Source organism: Heliangelus exortis, chromosome 1 (genome assembly GCF_036169615.1).
Source record: "Heliangelus exortis chromosome 1, bHelExo1.hap1, whole genome shotgun sequence".
NCBI lineage: Eukaryota > Metazoa > Chordata > Aves > Apodiformes > Trochilidae > Heliangelus > Heliangelus exortis.
Genome location: NC_092422.1, coordinates 183,244,594 through 183,259,607, shown reverse-complemented (window position 1 = coordinate 183,259,607; position 15,014 = coordinate 183,244,594). Strand labels below are relative to the sequence as shown.

At 35.6% G+C, this 15,014-nt stretch overlaps 1 protein-coding gene across 1 annotated transcript in view; it reads right to left on the bottom strand.

Annotated features, from left to right (window-relative positions):
* The window catches only part of COG5 (component of oligomeric golgi complex 5), a 167,404-nt gene that overhangs the window by 139,318 nt on the left and 13,072 nt on the right, over window positions 1-15,014 (bottom strand). The window lies entirely within an intron of this gene.

Below are 15,014 nucleotides of genomic sequence, written 5' to 3'. Positions count from 1 at the left end.
TCACCAGTACTGCTGGGTACTCTACTTCCTGGACAGCCGTGGTACACCATCATCCTATATCCTCTTTCCCTATTTTATCTTTTACCTGCAAAGAAGAATAAAGGGCCTTAAGAAGTAATTATTAACCATAAGCAAGAATTAAGATATTAATCCTCAAAAAAGTTTGCTTAAAAAATTCATCATTTCAATGAACAGTGGCTATTTTCACTGACTTATTTACCAGTTATGGAGGGGAGGGGAAAACACAAAACTGCAAAATCAATTAGCATGATTTCACTTGTCTTGTTATATAAACTGCTCAGTGTGTCACTAGCTACTAGTATCATTAGAAGGCTAATTCTCAATAAGCATTGGCTTCTATTTAAAAAAGAGTATCTCTGAACAGGAGAGCTAGATTGACTAAAGCATTACATTAAAACATGAGGATTTCTAAAGCATTTTTCTGAAGCTGAATCTAAAAAGGAGTGGTTTCAAGAGAGGAAAATAGTTATTTTCCATTAGATTATCAAATTATCACTCACATATGTATTGCCAAAAATTATTTTGTGCTTACAAAACAAAACAAAAACAGCAGTACCTGAGATGTACCTTGGTGTACTTATGCTCATACCTTTACTTAGCAGAACATAAGACTCAAAAAAATAATACTACAGGTCAGTATGCCAGACACCAGCCACTTTTAATCCTCCAAATTCTACCTCTATGTTTTATTATCTAATTTATAATTTATTATCTAAAATTACCGTGTAACATATTAAAACATAATTTCAATTTTTTTTTTCTAAAAGCTAGCCCAATGACACCTGCATTCATTTATACCCCCTTGTTAGTTTTGCCCAAGCTATCCCTAGTTTCTTGCAAGAACTGAAATCCTTCATCTTATTTGAGGGACTGCACTGGAGGAAGAAGAATAAACTCAGTAGTTTCAAGCAAGCAGCTTTTGGGATTTTTTTAAAATCTCATATGCTCCAAATTTATCACTTAAAAAACCATTTTTTTTTTAGGAATAAGCTCTTCTGAAAAGACATGTGCCCAAAAAACCCAAGCAGGAACTATTTTTTTTTTCTGTAACACTTATTCCTTCCTCTGCCTAGCTATCCTCTGTATTCTGAACACTAGAAAGAAGAGAAAGTGTCATTTCTAGGGTTAATGACACAATATGATTTATCAGATTACTTATATTCCAATAAAACATTCTTCAATCAATTAAAAATACTATTAATCTATTTCAAAAGAAAAAAAAAGAAAAAAAAGAAATAATAATTACCACAACACAGGCATAAGCTTATATCATTCCCCTTATCTGAAATATGCATTTAAGAAAAGCTTTCAGACTCTAAAGGTTTCTTGACAACACGACTTTACTTTTCAGAATCAAACAAGTCCTCAAGAACTACATGTTTAGTGTTAAAATCTCTCTCATTAGAAAGTCAGATTCAATTAAGCAGTATCTCATAACAAAGAGAAAACGCAGCCTAGGAATTAGAGATCAAGTCAGGTTTTAAAGGCTATGTTGATCACTGTCATTGTCTTTATGAATATGAGAAAATTCATTTTTACATTTACTATTCCTTACCTATCATTAAATAAAGGCAAAAAATACCTATACAATGGTGGAGTACACCTTGAGCTTTGCAGAAAAAAATTCTACAGAGAGCAAGGAGTAATATAAATAAGAATATGTGCAATCCTATATATATATATATGCAGGAGTCATTACAAAACAAAATCATGTATGACCTGTACCACTAAGACTACACATTTAACACAAACAAGACAAAATACAGAGTAACAAGTAAAGGAACACTGTATAGCTCACAGATACAGAAGAGGATTTTAGGAGGGGTATGAAGATGTGCCGTGGGTGCTTGACAGACAGATTAAACAGAATGCAAAAAAATGCAGTATCACTGGAGAGAAAAAAGGGCAAATTCATGCCATAGTATTGTACAATAAGAAGCCCACTACATTCTTAAAAATTATCTCACCACAGTGAGTCATTAGTTCAATTACATTTCACACCACTCAGCCTAAGGCAAGCAGAATTCTACAGGACTCTAAAAATACTAATTGCACCAAATACATCTCAGAAACACTAGCAATCACCACCAGTTTCCACATGTTCTCTGTCCCTTAAGTACTAGCTGGTACCTGACTATGTTGTTCTTCACTTCAAATGCATTTCTATACAAATTTACATTGTAAAATGAGGTTAGGCCACACTAAAAGTACAAAAAAGCTGAGTACAGCGCCAGTATCTATTCGAATATTCAAAAAGCACTCCTTAAGCACTAGTATGTCACAAACCAGTGAAAGAGAAGCTTAAATACATCCCATTTACCTAGTTTCAAGTTGGCAACAATTTTTACGGATTACAAGGCACTGCTACATGTTTACTTCGGGGGCCTGGGAATCACTGTGCCTGGGGACTGGTTATCACTTCAGTGATTTCTAAATATATTAGATTAAAAATGTATGTACCCAGACACATATCAGATCAATACACCCCTCTTCCTTCATTGTTACATGAATACACACACGTACTTGTTATATCTTATTATGCATCCATACACACTAAAAGTGGAGTTCAACATTAGCATCTCTCTTCCATTTATATGGGGGGGGGTTGGGAAGAGGATCTCTGAGCTGGACAGACAGGCACTATGTACCACCACACATCTACTTAAATGCCTTCTCTTCCTCACCATCACCTTTATATTCCTTTTTTTTTTTTTTTTTTTAATTATTATTTTAAAATGAAACAATACATTCAACAAGCTGTATATATGTATAGATTTATATGCATATACCTGAGCACAAGAGGAATTTTCCTGCTGTTAACTGTTACATATATCATACTGCAATGTGCAGAGTAGTTCAACAATCATGTACATTCAAAAGGAGAGAATACAGCATTCATTAGAAAGTTTCAATGTAGTATTAAAAAATAAACTGTTCCCCCACTGTTCAAAAACAAAATACCTCAAACATACAGCTCAAGACAAGTGGCTTCTGTCGTAAAACCTTCCAGCTTTGAAACAGCCAAATTCTGTTCCCACTTCACATATTCTGCTGCAATATCACTGAATTTATTTGTCTTACACCAACAGCAGAGAAGAATATGACTCTGTAATTACCTTCAATTCAATGCAATTCAAGAAGAAAAATTAAACACTGCATTTGGATTTTGCTTTGCTGGGGTGGTGTATGAAAAAAATAAATAAACTGACATAATAACTAACTAACAGGAAAATCAAAATTGATTCATACCCAATGACTGCTAAAGAAGAAAGACGTGAAGTAGGTGGAGAGTATAGGTCAAGAGGAAAAGGGCAGGAGGGGGCAGGAATTGCTGTGGGGAGGCCGTGGCCATAGGGACCACAGAAAGGTGGAGGGAAACATGCATCTGCCATGGAAAAAAGCACTGGTCTTATTGCTTAAATTATAATAAACAAAAATACAAGAAGAATTTATCTTTGAATCATCAGCTGTGATACACGGTTTTGCCAAAATTGCTGGGAGGAAAGGAAAGAACGGTGTGAACAGCAACTCCAGGAAAGGTTTTTAATTTAACAAATTATACACAGAATAACAGACAAACCAAGAGCGTGCATCTTATTACCTCTTTCCGAGAGACAAACTATACATTTTACCAAGTGCAAAGCACATATAGAGCACATGCATTCCACAAACAAACCAGAAATGAAAATGTGACTAGATACCTGTTCCCCATGACAAGTTTTTAAAAATGTTACTGTACCTCCCCTCAAATCAGCATTAGTCAGGTAACTTCACTGTACCCCGATGATTTACGTGTGTTTCATTATGCAGTATGTTTTCAATTAGAGCTTCTTTGCCTCAATTTTATTATTTTTGTAGAGTATTAAACTGAAGGAGAAATATCATTAGGCATTTTTATGATCTTCGCTAAAATTACACTTCAGTGATTATTATAAATTGAGCCAGAAGAGAAGAAATATCTTCCTGTGTTTTTACTTCATAGATTTCTATATCAGTTGTTTTTCTGTTTTACAACAAAATTCTCAGACAATGAAAAGAAACTCAGTTGAAATGAAAAAACAGAAGAATTACAGTTAATGTCCTGTGGCACGTACAGAACGTGGAATCACTAGAATGTAATTTATTTTTTATAGTTTGAGTTCATTATATCCTTTGAATATAAGCATTTCTATACCCTCATTCTGATTCCTGATTCTCCGCAGCAGGCGGGCAGGCTGATGGCACAAAGCTCTTGGCACGCAGCAAACCCCTGTTTCCTTTCCAAGCTGGGTTTTTTGAAATATACTTCTGGTTCCTGCTATGATCTCTAACTTCCTACCCTATCTTGCCACTTCATACCATATCTAATAAACAAATCAGTGCCACTGCAGAAACAACATTATTGTTGTAAAATCTGTCACTCTGGCTATGTCAGACTGTCATTAACAGCAATATTAGTACAGCTTTACTTTCAACTGTACAAGAATCTCTCACAATCTGTTGAGGCTTTACTTCAAATTAAACTCAATTTAAACACAACTAGAGGGGGGAAGGGGAAGGGGATGTAGAGCACAATAACTGATGACAACCTATTTCAAGATATTTTTTACAAATTCCTGTCACAAATAAGCGAGAAGCATAAAAAAAAGACAGCTTCTCATATTAGTAAATTATTACAATTATCAGTGATACTTTGTGCACTAGGTTGCATTTACTATTGTGCCGAAAACATGTATAAGGAAAAAGAAAATGTGAAAGAAACACAATTTGCAAAGCATATTACATCACAAAACAAAAGGTGAACGTGAGCACTGTTGTTGTAAAACACCTTAACAGCAATGAGAAAGATTTATTACTCCTGCTAACAGCTCTAATAGCAAGTGAGATCTATCAATGAATTAGAAGGACAAAACAAAAAATGTGAAAAAGATTTGTGGGCAAATGTAAGTTTTTAACAAAGTTATATGGCTCAATACCAACAGTGGCTTCCACAGACTAAATATCTAACCCAAAAAGAACTCTCATGGAAAATTCTTTCTGCATGTTTTGCCAAAATACCACACATCTGCACATATATGTAGTACAATACAGCTAAAATGATAAAATTTATTCTGTACATGTTCCTACTGCAGTCAGTAAGTATGGTATTTCATGAGACATTTTTTGAGATACAACAGACTTTCTAGGAGTATATTTGCATGTAATAAAAACAAGAGTATTACTTGAATTATAAATTCATCATCTGAACAGTTACCAAGCAAACATCAAATCACAAGAAATTTCCAAACTGAGTGAATCACTTCATTTTCTATGTTAAAACAGGAACAAACATTTCAGTTTAATAATTCTGACCATATGAGATTGTGCCCATAAATATAAAATGCAGCTACAGAACTCATCAATAGATAAAGCACCAAAAAGTGCACATGAAGACAAGATTCAGACATCTTTGAAAATACTAATGGATTCAAAAGCTTCTGACTATTCTTGCCTCGGTTGTACAGCTTACAGTGCAGATTACAGAAACTACTTAAATAAAATGGAATTAAAGTGTGAGACTTTTGATTCAGTCACCGAGACTTTGTTATGCCCCAATTCTGTTTCAGTCAAAACTCTCATGTTTCTATTGCGAGTTAGGTCAGCTAAAATCTGAGGGGTAGATCTTTGTAATTGTAGACAATCTGCCATAGAAACAGCATGTTCTCAAAATAATAGGATGTTCTTTTTTTTTTAATGAGGTTAGATCATATCTTTCCCTGAAATTGCATGGAAAAACATATGAAACCATGCTGTTCTCCAGCTGAAAAGGGCCTACCTTTAAGATAACAAAACCAGTAATAAGATTCGATGCCTGTGACCAAGTGAGGGTTGGACCTCAATGGTAAACAAATTGAAATTCTGGACTACTTTGCTTTTCAAACCATCACCAAGTCCATAAAATTATTGAAGAAACAAGTAATGGAAAATTACATGCATGAATCTAGAGACAAAGAAGAAAAAATACTCCTGTGGAAAACAGTCTATTTTTTAAAGCTGTTTCCAATGTGCAAGAATTAAATCTTACTCTATGCTACTCAATACTTCATACTACGTACAGCAACACCTTTATTGATTTTTAAGGCAAGGAAGAAATGACATTTACAGGAATACTGTCTCTTATCCAGGAACAAAGATTAGACTTCAGTCTTCTTTTTTTAACTATTTGGTTAGATTTTTTTTAACCTGAACCAGCTCACACTTTATTTAGAAATGAACAGGATAAAATCGATTATGTTAAAGATTTCAACAATCAGTATTTATTTGAGGAATTAGGACAACATTGTGTACACAATCTCATTTTTCAATTATTTTACACTTGTGAATTTGCCAGGCCTCATTTTCCAGTCCTTAGCTCTTGTCATTTCTTTCTCTGCTAATCAAAGAGCCCTTCTGCGACCCTTTATTTTCTCCCCATGAATGCACCTCTACAGTTTAATCTTCAAGAAAAAGAGCCCATTTAATCTCCTACTGTGACATGTATAGTTGCATTTATTCACAGAAACCCACAAAACTATGTTTTTATCTGCACAGCACAAATCCCTGCAGCAAATGAAGAAGTCTAGATATGCCTGATATAGCTGCATCAATGTTAGGACAGAAAGAGCATTGGTAAAGAAATCCTATCATGGATGCAGCTCAATTCCAATGATCTATAAAAGTACCAATTTTTTTTTATTTGTAAATAAATCGTTCAGATTTCAGCTCGTTCTCTTTTATTTATTTATTTTTAAAGCATGTTATATGCACATTCAAGGTGCTCAACCCATTCACAGTTGTTTGCCTTAATCTGAGGTGTATACTTGTAGAACCCTACCACTGCCTTAATTACATGTTCCTTTTATCCAGCTCCCTCAGTAACAAAATTTCTACCAAGAATATAGAGCAACTGTAAGGTGAAGAGATGGCTTATTTAAATACTTAGGGGAACAATATCTTAAAGGAGACTTTAATAATCTAAACTGTGGATTATGCACATAAAATAAATCTAATGAATCTACAGTTTCTTTAATCAACTAAGTAATCAAAACACACAAATGTTTGACAACACGTTTTCCATTAAAATGTAATTGGTTATCATCAATTCAGCTCTACAGACCTGACTTACAAGGTACCCTCACTTTATGATAGAACAGATTACCACACCTCCAAAAATAAAGCAAAAGTATTTACTTAAAAATCCTTCTGTTCTAAGTTTCCATGAACAATCTGGAAACCTGTATATTAAAAAGATTATTCCATCATAGATGTCTTTCTCGTTCATGTCTGTCATTAATTTTTCTGCAATATTTTTCACTTCCATACTCCACACCTGCACTACATTCAGTTGTGTTCATACATTGTTTTCCACTTACTGTCTTTGCTTTGCCATGACATTAGAACAGGACTTTAGCTGGGACTACCCTCTTTCTTGATTGCCAAAAAGCCAATAGTTTAGAATCTAATACAGTCTTCTTGGTAACCTTTCAGCTTTCAAGTTTGTCTAAATATGTTTGTCCAACTGCTAGGCAGATCCACTGCACTGGAAAATTAAGTCTTTCAAAAATGAAACATTAAACAGTGGTTCTATCCTCAGTTTGCCCTATTCATCACAACTTGCCACTCTGGCAACAAATGACCTCCACATCTAATAACTTTATTTATTATAAGAGAATAGAGAATAATGTTTCTGCTGTGGATAACTCCCATGTCAAAAATTGGTGATATTTTACCACTGGCTATAGAGGACAAATAGTCTGTGCTCCCAACATAATTCTTCCACGCATCTCAGAAACATGTTTAGATGGCATTGCTTCCATTTTTTAATTTCAATTTTTACATTTAGTGGGAAGTAAAAGGTAACACCTCCTGAATTTTTGCAAGCTGACTCTCTCATCTGTGCATTTACAGATACTTTTAATGTAACTTCTCACTCTGTTACCCTCAATGAAATTTTTCACATGATTTGCTACTACCATTACTTGATCTTCCAGTGGGAATTCTAATCAAATGCTCACTTCTTTTCTTGGTGATCATAATTTACCTGTCCATTTCATCCATTTCTATTCTCTCAATCTATTTCTTTATCTGATTGCTCAAAAAGAAAAAAACATACCTGTTTTCTCAAACATTTACACAATACTGAAGTGTTATTTCTGAACTAAATGTGTCCTTATTCATTACAACTAGGTTAAGCACTACTGCATGCTTTGGTATCAGCAGAAAGAAAAAGATCAATATTAGGTATTGCTTCTCAATATTATTTCCTTGACCACTGAACAACTGATTTCACCATTGCCCATAGATAAACAAAAGAAAATACACATTGTTCCAGCTACCTTCAGCCAACACCCCTACAAAAAACACGTGACATTTATCCACACCTTCCCAAAGGGAAGTGATTATTTATTGAACTCAAACCACCGAGTCTGATCACCTTAGACACCATTACCCTGCTTCTGGGAGAACTAGCCTGCAGCTTATTATTGAATTTTCAAGTACATAAATGCTCAGGAAAGGAAGAGGAGAATAGAGAAAGCTATAAATACCAACTCCTTCCAAGGCTTCAGCCAGTGTGTACACAGACCTGACTGAAACATAAAATTGCCATTTCCTTGTAGAACCTCCACACAGAGTAGAGCAGACAAGTAGATCTGCACTCTTTCAGATACATCATTCTAGCTTTAAATGGTGTCAAACTCTACAGAACTGAAATTTTCCCTAATACTTTTTAGCATCACTGAGTTGTTTGTTTATAATGGGTACCCTGAGTCCTAGGTGCTTGAACTCTTAAACCTTATGAAATATGGTGAGAGTACACCACCAGTCAAATTACAGGTGACATTTCTCTGGCTTGCCAATATTATAAGCATATTATAATAAGTATATATTATAAGCATTGACTTATTATTTTAAATTATGTAATCCAACTTGCCTTCCTCCTCATGAACATACAGATACCTGGGTAGAGACTTTTTTCCTTTTCTGCATTACATATAAAAGACACTACAAATTCTTTTCAGGCTCTTGCCAACTGTTCTTACTCTGTACGACATATTCCTAATTTACAGGATGCAAAATTATTTTTCCGAGATTCCCAGCTAATCTCTAGCTCTTCCATTCTCTCTCAGTCAGAAGTATATTCTTTTTAAACTACTTTTTCATCCTTGGTGTGCACATTTTTTTCAACTAATACAGAATTTGAAAGTCACTGAACAAAAATACTAGGTTTGAAGGCAGATATAACTTGCAGATATCTTTGGATTTTAGCAGTTTTTGTATGTCACCTGGAAATAGAAACACATAGCTTCCACTTCTATTTTCAATTAAGTTGTTCAATTAAGAGGGTGACTACCCAGTGACAGAATACTTTGTCTCAAAAGTCAAAGATGCTGTAACATCTGTTTTAATTACACAATCATAACTCTTTCAAAGTAATTACAAAATAAAATATATATATTTTAAAAAAAATCAAGTGTCTGAATTGCCTTTGCCCTGTATTTGGGTAAACACAGGCATTTACAACTGCAAGATTTTCTTTTACTGTTTCTCCCAAATCCTTTCATATCTCTGCTCTCATGACACACACTACCTAATAAACACAAAAATACTTGCACTTCAAACACTTTAAATTGTCAAGGGGTAAACTAAAAGCACAGTCCAAACACCCTCACCACTGGGATACAATCTCTCTGGTGGGAACAAGTATTCGTTAATACCAAAACAGGAACAGGTTTGGTATAATTCCTCTCTGCTCCATAAGGATACTTTGAAAAGAGAACAAAAGGGGAAATTTGTAATTAGAGAAACAGAACACAAGTATAGTTTTCGATTTTAAAGTCACAGTTAAATTCATTAACTGCAAAACAAACAAACAAAAAGTGGAGAAAACCCACCTTATGAGACCTACCCTTTACATTTAAGCTCATTAATAAGAAAAGATAGGATAGTGTAATTTACCAAGACTTTATTTCAAAACTTCCCTCTTCCACAACTCCTGTTCTTAATTTCCAGTCAGTTCCTCTTTCAGAATTCTCAAGGCTCTCTGTTTCAGCCGTATGCAGGTGGAGCTACAAACCCCATATATAGTCTCTAGCTCTCAAACCCACAAAGCAGCTGATACATTACCGAAGTAGATGGAAAATACCACAGACAAGGGCATTAAAAAGTAAGAAATATGGTGAATTTCAGACATAAAACTGAATATGCTACCCAAGGAAACACTATCCATGCCTCATGTGTATGACAGTACCCAAGAGAGTTGAAATGCATATTAACTTATCAGCTGCATGACCGGTGCAGCTACCCTGCTGTCCTGGCAATAATTCTTCTCCTAGCAGAAAGCACTTTTTGGCAGCTCATTACATCCCCCCTCCCCTTCCTTAGTTCTTGTTCACTAGCATTTTTTTCTCCACTGGAGTCTTCTCCTTGACAGCAAGCAAAATCTCACATTTTACTCTGTACCTGCTGAAGCCCAGGTCAGTGTAATACTGGCCTACTACCAAAATGTCTACACATTAGATTGTGACACTAATAAACATAACATATTAATAGTGAAATAGTAATCATCTGATTTGGAGTAACAGATGACAAGGAGGTTGAAAGAGCAAAGCTTTCCAGAAATGTAAGTAGTGATATATGTGGGCATCCTGGGGTGCATTAGAAAGGGTGTGGTTAGTAGGTCAAGAGAGGTTCTCCTCCCCCTCTATTCTGCATTGGTGAGGCCGCACCTGGAGTATTGTGTCCAGTTCTGGGCCCCTCAGTTCAAGAAGGACAGGGAAGTGCTTGAAAGAGTCCAGCGCAGAGCTACTAAGATGATTAAGGGAGTGGAACATCTCCCTTATGAGGAAAGGCTGAGGGAGCTGGGTCTCTTTAGTTTGGAGAAAAGGAGACTGAGGGGTGACCTCATCAGTGTTTTCAAATATGTAAGGGGTGAGTGTCAGGGAGATGGAGCTAGGCTTTTCTCTATGGTGACCAGTGATAGGACAAGGGGTAATGGGTGTAAATTGGAGCATAGGAGGTTCAAGTTGAATATCAGAAAGAATTTTTTTACTGTAAGGGTGACAGAGCCCTGGAACAGGCTGCCCAGGGGGGTTGTGGAGTCTCCTTCACTGGAGACATTCAAAACCCGCCTGGACACGTTCCTAGGCGATGTACTCTAGGGGGCCCTGCTCTGGCAGGGGGGGTTGGACTAGATGATCTTTCGAGGTCCCTTCCAACCCCTAGGATTCTATGATTCTATGATTCTATGATCTGCAATTCCAAGCATGAAAGAGCAGAAGACAGAAAACAGTCCTTAATGGGGTTGGAATCAAGATAAAAATGGTTACATATACTACATGTGCTAGAGCACAGCAATTTGAACACACTGTAATTAATTTCTGTCACAGCCTTGCTAATGGGACATCAACAGCATACCTCTCAGGAACTGGTTAACAGCTCAAGATAGAAAGCAGGTTGCTAAATTAATTTCTAAATTAATTTTTAAATATTTGAAATACAGCCTTCTGACAATATCTACATACTTGAGAGTAAAATCGCCGAATGCTTAAGAATACAGCAAAACTGAATTTGTTGAGTAGTTACACCTAAAGAGTATCACAATGAAAAATCAGCTAAATGCTAACATGAAAGAATAATTTCATCATTCACTCAATATGGCAAATCTGAAACACAGTTATGATCATTTAGATTAAACTAGATATCAACAAAACCCATTGTTATAACTATACCTGGATTAATTTTCTAGAATTGTATGCATGAAGAAAATTAAATCTGAAGATAACAGAATAGTTATGACTTTGGAAAGCAGTAAAACAGCAATGAAACTACAATAAGGTTATGTTAACAGAAACCAAGCTTTTAAAATCTTGAGGAGATGAAAACTCAAGGCCTAATAATTGGGCTTGATGTTGAAAAACAAAACTCCAACAGGATATTCTTTTCTTGTATCCATTCAAACAGTCTTTTCTCTCCTCTGCCTGTAATACTTAGTTTTATACTATTTAGTGCAAAGGGTTAAAAAAGGTGTGAATGTCAAAGATTAAGTCGTGCCAACTATTTACAGAAATGCTTTGTCTAACCTAAGGTTTCCAAGCTGGTAATCATAATCACAGCAAAACACAGGTAAAATCTGTGTGTTCTGTCTGCCTTGTTCAAAGAGGATAAAGAGGTCTTAGAGTATTAGCCTTTCACTAATGAAAAACTCCATTAAGTTTTCCAAGTAATTGTGTTACATGCACATTAATTCAGTATCTTAAAGTGAATAGGTCAAATTAATGAACTTGTTACTTATTATTCAGATTTACTTTATTTATTTAAAAAGCCAACAAGAAAGAAATTAATATCCACAGAAGCTCCTTAACTCTGCTTAAAAGGTAAAGATGGAGTAAAACAAAATGCGATGGCCTAGAACAAGATTAATTTATGCATAACTGAAACAGAGAAACAAGTCAGTCAGTGATAACAGGAAGTACAGAATAGCACAAGGATCAGCTTCTACACTCATCACAAAATATTTTATTGTACAACATAATTCATTAAATAACATAACTCAGCAGAATCAAAGAATGGTTTGGGTTGGAAGGGCCATTAAAGATCACTGAGTTCCAACCCCCCTGCCATGGGCAGGGACACCTCCCATTAGACCAGGTTGCTCAAAGTCCTATCCAGCCTGGCCTTGAACACTTCCAGGGATGGGGCATCCACAACCTCCCTGGCCACCTCCTTGCTGTGTCTCACCACCCACACAATGAAGAATTTCTTCCTAATGTCTGGCCTAAATGTACCCCATTCCAGCTTAAAACCATTACCCCTTATCCTACCACTACACACCCTTCTGAAAAGACCCTCCCCAGCTTTCTTGTAGTAAAGATAGCTTGTTAATTTACAATTAGTAAATAGTATGTTAATTTACAATAAATAGTTAGTGACTTTGGCAAATATGAAGCCAGGGACAATACCAACAAAATACCAAGATCATTTTGGTAGCCAAAATATGATTTTTTAGCACTATCCACAGCTTTCATGGCACTCCTTTCTTTGAAAAGAGAGCAACAAACAAAACCAGAATCTTTCTAAATGTAGTAAATCGAAGCATTACAAATTTGTTTTTTATTTATTGATGTATAAAGTAACAACTTCAATTGCCCCTGTTGTCTGAATGAAAGCTGAATGATTCTATCAAAATAATAACATTAAAAATAAAAAATAATTATTGTGCAAGTATCTGACTGTCACAGATTGACCATTACTACTCATGAGAAACATGGATGTCTGGTATGTCATATATATATTCATGCACATATTCATGCATATGTATACACACACACACATATATATAAATATATAAATATATAAATATATAAATAAATATATATATATATATATATATGTACTTTTTGGTCTGGAATACTACAAATAAAACTTTGCAGAACAAATTTCTCCAAAATCTTCCATCTTATGGGAACAGAGCCTCAGGAAAAACAAAATAAAACAAAAACCTACTCAACTCAAAGGAGCAAGATGAAACTGAAGAATATGGAGATTATATTCCAACTACAGGAAGACATAGCATATTTTAGCCCAAACAATTTCAGCAAAAATCTGGCAGTATTACTGCTAACGCCACCAGGGACACAAGAAAAATGTTTTAGCAATATATTTGCACATACTATGAATGCTGATGTATGTACCACCTGAAGCAGGGGCATTCAAAAACAATGTGAATGGCTCTGAGCCAGAAATACAATTCAGTCATTCTCAGCAGGACTAATTACTCCAGGCAAAGCATCATGCTAGCTTGGCCATGTAATTTCTGTTAATCAAATCAGTTCAGTTACCCCTACAGAACAGTGCATTGTGTCCCACAGGCCTATGGTGTTATTTTAGAGGACACCAGTTCCCACATAAGGCAGTAAATTGCACTGCATCTGAATCTCTAAGCAAAAGTGTCATGAAAGCAATTTTTCCCTCCAGATTAGTGTGTGTTGATCCTTACAAGAAACTGCACACAGCAATATTAATATCAACACATCTGTCTGCTCTGTGTAATCTCCAGGAAAGATCACACTGACATGAGAGTAACCAAGTCCTTCCTCAATTTAATTGCAGTTTGATTCAACACAAGATCTGACTTGGCAATCATACACCCTAAATTTTTGCTTGGAATAGAAAAATAACAGTTTTGAGGGTCAATTTTTGCAGCACTTCAGTAACACAATGAATTGTGTGAAGTTAACTTAAATGTGAGCAACCAGAAGAGAAGTAATTGTGTCATAATGTTGAGATGAAGGTCTTTGAGGAGATTTATAAAACACACATTGAATAGGTATACCCAAATGGGCACACAGGTTTGTGCATCACAAGCAGACACAGAGCAAAACAGTACATGAAAATAAATGGCCAGTTTTCCCACAACTCCACCCAGAATAACCTATAAGCAGTAAAAGGCATAGATACCACAGAAAGTGCAAAACTTTCACAGTAATATCAATAAATTGCTGATTGCAATAAATCAGAAATTATATTGCACCACATACACAACAGAAAGGCAAACCACACAGGAAAGAATCTTTCCCTGAATGAGAGCAGAAAGAGATATTCAGAAATACCTGGCTACACCCACAAATTACTATTAATCTTGGCCATGATCCTAATTCAAAAGCAAGCCTCCATGACAGAGCTCCCTATCCATTACCAGGCTTTCACAACACTCATGTCTACCACCTATTTACTATCATCAGACACCGTAGTAATTCCCAAGCATTCCCAAAGCTTTTGTATCTTCCCACCAAACAATCAGTGCCCAGGGTCTGTTCACCATGCTTCACAGACTCCCAGTGTCACAGAGCACTCCATCACAGGTCCCATCTTTGTGAACCACAGCATTTCCACAACCTCAGCCCAAACACCACAGCCTGTTTTCCTGTTCCATGACACCTCCCAAATGGGACACCTTTCCTTCATCTTTAACAAGAATAATTACTCAGACTTCTCTT